Source organism: Xenopus laevis, chromosome 2S, assembly GCF_017654675.1.
Source record: "Xenopus laevis strain J_2021 chromosome 2S, Xenopus_laevis_v10.1, whole genome shotgun sequence".
In the NCBI taxonomy this organism is placed as follows: domain Eukaryota; kingdom Metazoa; phylum Chordata; class Amphibia; order Anura; family Pipidae; genus Xenopus; species Xenopus laevis.
The window spans coordinates 84,114,461-84,121,196 of record NC_054374.1 but is presented as its reverse complement, the minus strand read 5'-3'; the positions used below and the strand labels follow the sequence as shown (position 1 = coordinate 84,121,196).

Here is a 6,736-nt window from a genome sequence, read left to right as displayed (position 1 = left end):
TAATTCTTGCAAAATTCTTTTTCTTTTGATTGGGGAATTGATACCATTTACGTTCCATGAAATAATTGTAATGTTATCCATAAGTATATATTTTTAAATAAAATGTATGCCATAACGCCAATACACTAGCCTTGTACCATTTGTTTTCATTAATATCCATTAGACAGTAGCAGTAAGAACATTTTGGGTGATAAAAAATCTCAAAAAAACATGTATAGATAATGAAGTAATAACATAACATTGTTAAACTTACAATAATTTTTAACTTTAAAGCTTCACTTTTTTCCTTGAGTGGAAATTTACAGCTTAATAAACTCAAATATAGAGATTAACCAGTAAAGGCTAGAACCGCCTCCTCCTAAAGAAAAGGAAATTAGGGCCCATGTATATATCCATATAGACCTTTTATACAATATAACCTCAATTGTATATAATTCTACCTATCAAACACAGTGACCTTATATATAGGAATTCAAGTGTCCATCTCTATTTGTTGTGATGGGGAAATCCTCTCAGCCAGTGGGGATCTGGATCTGGATCTGTGGTCAAGCTCCTTCCCTTTTGAAGTAGACTCTTCTCTGGAGAGATGAGAGTTGTAGTTTAAGTTTGCCCTCACTTCTTTATTTTGACTGGAAGAAGAAGCAGTTGTGGGACGTGTGGATAAGTTTGCAAAAGGTAGTTTTTTTGGACCAGAGTGTACATCAAGATGGGCAACAAATCGTTCAGCTTCCTTATAATCCAGGAAGGTATGGGTTCCAGTTGTTAGGAATACTTTCAGGATAGCAGGATAAATCATGGCAAACTTTATTTTTAGTTGAAACAAAGATTGACATACTTTAGAAAAGCTTTGCCTTTTCTTCGATAAGGCTGGTGAAAAATCTTGAAAGATTAGAATATTGTAGCTTTCTAACTTTAGATTTCTGTGACTTTTGTAAGATTGCAATATGCTGAATTTGTCTGCATAGTCCAAAAATCTGACTAAAACCGTTCTGGGTTTTTGATTGTTCCATTCAGAAAATGTGCCCACTCTGTGTGCTCTTTCTATTTTTAAAAAGGGTATTTCCTTTTGTAAGCCTAAAGCCTTAGGCAACCATTTTGAGATAAGAGCACTAAGTGACTCCTGTTTGTAATGCTCAGGGATACCAATGAAACGTAAATTGTTTCTTCTGGACCTATTTTCCAGGTCCTCTGTTTTGCTTTCTAGCTCTTTTACTTTTTTTTCCAGAATCATTATTTTATTAGTAGAAGATGAAGCATTATCTTCTAGAGAAGAAATCCTTTCCTCCATTTCTGTGATACAGTCATGCTGTGAGGTAAGCTGAGCAGATAGTTTACCAATGTCACACTGTATCTTTTGTACAGCTTTGTCAATTGAGGCTTCAATGATAGGGTGCAACATATTGGCAACTTCTGTAGCCATTTGTTTAAAGAATAAGTCATTAGGTATGTCAGTGTGAGATTGTACTGAAACTTGCGTGTTATTTGCAGAGCACACTGTCGCCATCTTGTGAGGGGCCCCAGCGTCTTTTTTCCGTTTACTATCTGGGCTGGACACGTCAGGAACACTTTGTTTTAACTTTTTCTTCGGCTTTGGTGAGTCTCCCGCCATTTATAGGGTTTGAAACTCTAACCGAGCCCTTGAAAATTTAGTTGTAAGGAGGGCACACTGCGGAGCAGCCTCACTGTGCTGCAATTCACTCAGGCGCCATACCGGAAGTTTTTCGCATTGTCTTCCTTAGGCTCTCGGTATGCTGCAGAATCACTTTCCTTTGCACTGAGCTTAAACTACAAAAAAAAAAAACAAAATAATTAAGCAGGCCTTTTATCATCTCATACAGAGGATCACCTTGTACAGAACTGGTAAGGCCCCCTGCTCCCTTCATTATCTTCTATGGCCAGGTGCTCAGGCCACATCTAGGGCTACTGAAACTGTTTCCATCTTCTTTGCTTTATATTTCTCAATGGAGGGATGGGAAGGAAAAAACTGAACAGCTGCTTTATTGCACAGACACGGGCCTTAGGTCTCAGAAATGTGGCCCTGAAAATTAGAAATATAACATTCTTATTATTATCATTATTATAATAGCTTGACATTTGTAGCAGCAACAGCAACCTCACATATACAGGGACTTGGGGGTTTATTGGAAATTATTTTATTGTACTAATAATTTATTGTACTAATTTATTGTATTTATAATTGTTGTTTTTATTATCATCATTGTTGTTGTTTAAACCTACCCTTCGTATTATCGTATTATTGTTTTTACTAAATCATTCGAAATAGGGACTAATCACAGCGAGAATCTTTACGATTTTGTGCAGACGGGTCAGGCAATTACACCTTGAATTAATTATAGCATCAAACATTGTTTCCTTATTCAGATCTATTATAATTATCCTTTATTAATATCTAAATAATTATTCGACTCCTCTCACTTAAAAGGCAGTGTAATCACCGTTGTATTTGAATGTGATATAAATGTAAATATAAATAAGTATATAGCTGTGTAGGTTTACATTTTTATACAATCGTTCGTGTTACTACAGACAATGTATCCTCAATATATATATTATTTATATATCTGGGCAGGTCTTAACATATTACTTAATCGTTGCAGCAGAATATGGATTGTTTTTATTCTGTATGAATTATATTTGCATTGCACTGGTAATTTATTCGTTTGCGCCTGTCCATTTTGTACTATTTAATGCGCCACATTTCTTAGATGAGTTGAATCCTTTTACATAATTTATTCTCCTGTATAATCTAAAACACAACCTATCATAACGAGAAGACTGTGGAATAAGCAGGTCTCCATACTTCATTCATTATAAAGCTACCCCCTCCCCCAGGTGCAGCAGTGTTTTGAGCCTGTAATTAAAGTAGGCAACAAATAGGGGCATTTTGTTTATTAGGGGTGGTAGGTATTTATGAAGTGCAAGTGGGAGGCAGGGATAGAAAGTGAGCCCAAGGGAAGAGGCCAGGCAGTTGTGTGCAGGTATGGGTAGCACAGAAGGGAGGCTGTGGGCAAGGCTTGTCTCTACTAATTCCCCACACAGGCCAGACTGATGGCAGGACTATGCCTGTGCCTCTATCTGAAAGCAAATCAGAGAGGCGTAAACACCAATATTTTGTGTTTTGCTTGGTCGCCCGGACTCCCAGACAATTATATTTCCCCACTTTTCCTGAACACTGACTGCACTGAGCTCTTTGTCTTTGAAGCGGAGCCGCAGGAATGGAGTAATATCCACTAGTATGACATTCCGCAGACTTGCCCAAATATGTATTTATTACCGTCTAGATGCTGGGCTCCTTAATAGCCGTTGGCACTAAGTGAATGGGGAGCTTTGTTTGTTCTTGTATCACCGGGCGCAGCCCTCAAGCCGCACCGTTGTTCATACAAGTTCCCTTACCTGCCCCTTAGCTTTTCTGCGCCCACATTATAAATGGACGATTTTACATTATTTTACCTCTTACTGAAATGTCTGCCTTTTATTTTTATATCATTTGCCAAGCGACTTCATAGGCTGGAGGAAGAAAAAAATCTCAAGGCAATACCTGTATATTTCTCTTTTAACCTGGCCCACACTGAGACTTAATGGTCTCTTTTCATTAGCCCTAATTATTCGCCTACGTTTATAGAAAAAACCTTATTTGTCTAAATTGCCTACATCTCTTTACAAATTGTTATAGTTTGTATCAAACCACTTTATTTATTGGCAGGGGGGAATGGGCAAGTGTATGTGTTAGTTTGGGTATTCATACGTCGGTTAGCCAACTAGCTATTTTATATTTTCTATCTATCTATCTATCTATCTATCTATCTATCTATCTATCTATCTATCTATCTATCTATCTATCTATTTAAAACAATAACTATAGAAATACGTAAATGATCAACCTAGACACCTTTCAATATCTCTTTTTATCCTAGGAAAATGCATCTGTCAAACTATTTGTCAGCCCTGTCTATCTGTCTCTCTATCTATCAAACTAATATATATATATATATATATATATATATATATATATATATATATATATATATATATATATATATATATATATATATATATATCCTGTCAGTCAGTGCACGCCACAGCCCAAGTTACTGACAGTGAGAAGTAAGATGATTAAGAAAGCATGAAATATGGAATAATCTACGCTCTGACATTCACCCACACCCCTTGATGCTTCAGACATATTATAGCTGATCATTTAACCATTGAGGGCTGACCGTTTGCTAACGAAATCAGCTTTATAGAGGTAACCGCTCCAAAGAATTTGTGTTTAGAAATAATTACAGCAAATTCTATTTTTTTTCATGACTGTGACATGTAAGTATTTTATGGCATAATATAACATTTTTGTTAACCTTTAGATTTCCTGTATATTTATCAGTGAAAGATAGAAATGGTCCTAAAGCTTCAGTGGTAATATACAGTCACATTTACATATATTTCCTTCAAAATTGTTTTTTTAAAAGTAACTAAAATACAATATAAAAATAAAATAGTTTCCCAAAAATAAATAATTTCTATGCATGTTTCTATGTATACATTATTGTCACGGAAAGTCTACTCAGCAGGCCTTTTTATTCTGTCGATGTCCTGTAATATTGCTGTCCATCTTGACTTATTGTTTTGATACAAAATACCCACAAAGGATTTGGAAATTAGTAACACCAGAGTAGTAAATGCGGGTTCATTGTGGCTGCAAGGAATACAGGCACGTGTATGTTTCAATATTTTCTTTTAATAAAATACCTTTTTGGTAAATTCGATAATTAATAGAACAAAATTAAGAAAAAATATGAGAAAAAAATATCATTCCCCCTAAAGGGGGTAAAAAATTGGAAAGTAGTCCAATAAATTTTTATACACATAAAAATCACACACACACACCCCCACAAACACGCACACACCTAAGAGACATAAAAAAAATAATCCCTATTGCCCGAGACATCATTGTCCTAGCTCAGTGCCCACTGGGAATGTTATTCAAATGACAGGGAAATAAGCGAATGTTATCAGCCGAAATATCGCTACCGGTCAGTGAAGAGATGGACAAATTGCACAATTGCACCAGAATAAAGGCAAATGGGCTAAAACAGTTAAATTCTGGGGGATGCTGCTGCGGGAACAGAGTTGCACCGAGTCTGATTGACAGCGCCAACGTCAGCAGGAGGGGGGAGACTGGAAGGGGAGGGGGAAAAGAAGGCCAAAAAAAATCTATCTCTGAGAAACTTTTTTTTAGAGAAGATCAAGGAAAAGTTTCCGTGGGATCTGGGAATGTCTCCTCTCTCCTGTGTGGAATGAAAGATCGGGATGCAGCAGGCACTGTGGAAAGGAAGGTTGATCCATAGCAGCAGCTGTGCCTAAATCTACACACAGCATTGCCCACTTCCCTCTGCCCACAGCTCCCTGCCCACGACACACACGGCCTGAAACAGTGGATCATCTTTACTGACACTGCAAGTCGGGGAACCCAGCTGCACCCACCAGGAAATGCTGCTCCCTCGCTCTTGGATACATTTTTAACAAAGACATAAGGGGACGTTCCTAGAGCCTGGAGCCTGTTTAACCACTGTAAGTTGCCCATTTTTATTTCACACTCTCTGCTGTGCAAAGGGAAACAGGGGCCAGGAGGGTAACAGAGAATCAGCTGCAGATGTATATATCATACACCCAAGGGATAGAGGCTGGTACCAGTTACCCAGCACCCAAGTCTTGCTCCCTCTTGTCAAACTATCCACTGATTAGAAATTCCAATGAACAAGCATATAATTACATCATAATAATTTTAAAAATATTCTGTCCTTGCAGCAAATAACTAGATTTCAGTTGTTAGAAAAAGCAGGACTTAAGAGGCCAATGAGGGTTGAAGCAATATAGGGGTCAGAGTATTGCTCTTTATTTGCCTTCTCGTTTTCAGAGCCTATTCCTAATCATCACACCTATTCCTAATCATCACACAACAGAGCAAAGGGACTTTATCTGCCTATTTAGTTTACAGTCGCAGGACTCAATTCTAAGCACGACTTTCACTGACAGATTCCACCCCCCACCTTAGAGGCCTAAGTTTACATCAGAGTCAGCGCTGTGCATTATTACTAATGGAGGAAAACGTACTACTAATAGCAAAGAAAGGAGAATTCTCTGGGAATAGGCTAGACACCTCTATATATAACTACTCCCAGCATCCCCTGTCTGTCTGGCCTCTGGCTGAACACTCTTGACCCATTATTCTATAGCAAAGACAATAATAATAACAGAAAAGTAATAATACAATATATTATATTTAGTGTTATTAGTAATTTATGTAGCAGGATTGTTTTGGATGCCACTGTGTTTATACTACTGATTTCGGGGCATTATTTTGTAATTAATTAAATTGCGACCCAAGGAATTCAGGCTTGATGGCCTTTACCGGTTGCAGGGATATAAAACGGATAAATATTCCTGAATTCAATGTGTTTAGTTAATGTGCATTTACTTTGGATTTTATGGGCATTACAAATATTTTTTTTACATCTTTGCCTGTTTGAAACTTTCAATTTATTTTAAAAAAAAAATAATTTAAACCAAAAATATTTAGCATAACATTTTTTTTTAATTTAAAGTTGATTCGATTATTCAGTGATATTTAGAAATAATCCGCCTCATCATATATAAACACAGGGTGAACGTACATTTTAAATCCTTCACTAGAGGGAATTCAAAGCGTTTCTTGTTT

General features: G+C 36.9%; 1 protein-coding gene across 1 annotated transcript in view; it reads left to right on the top strand.

Annotated features, from left to right (window-relative positions):
* Positions 1-5,337: 5,337 nt before the first annotated feature.
* tbx4.S (T-box 4 S homeolog) overlaps positions 5,338-6,736 on the top strand; it is a 102,985-nt gene continuing 101,586 nt past the window's right edge. The window contains exon 1 of the mRNA XM_018249613.2: positions 5,338-5,589. The gene's annotated coding sequence lies outside the window, so the exon portion shown is untranslated. The remainder of the gene's footprint in view (positions 5,590-6,736) is intronic.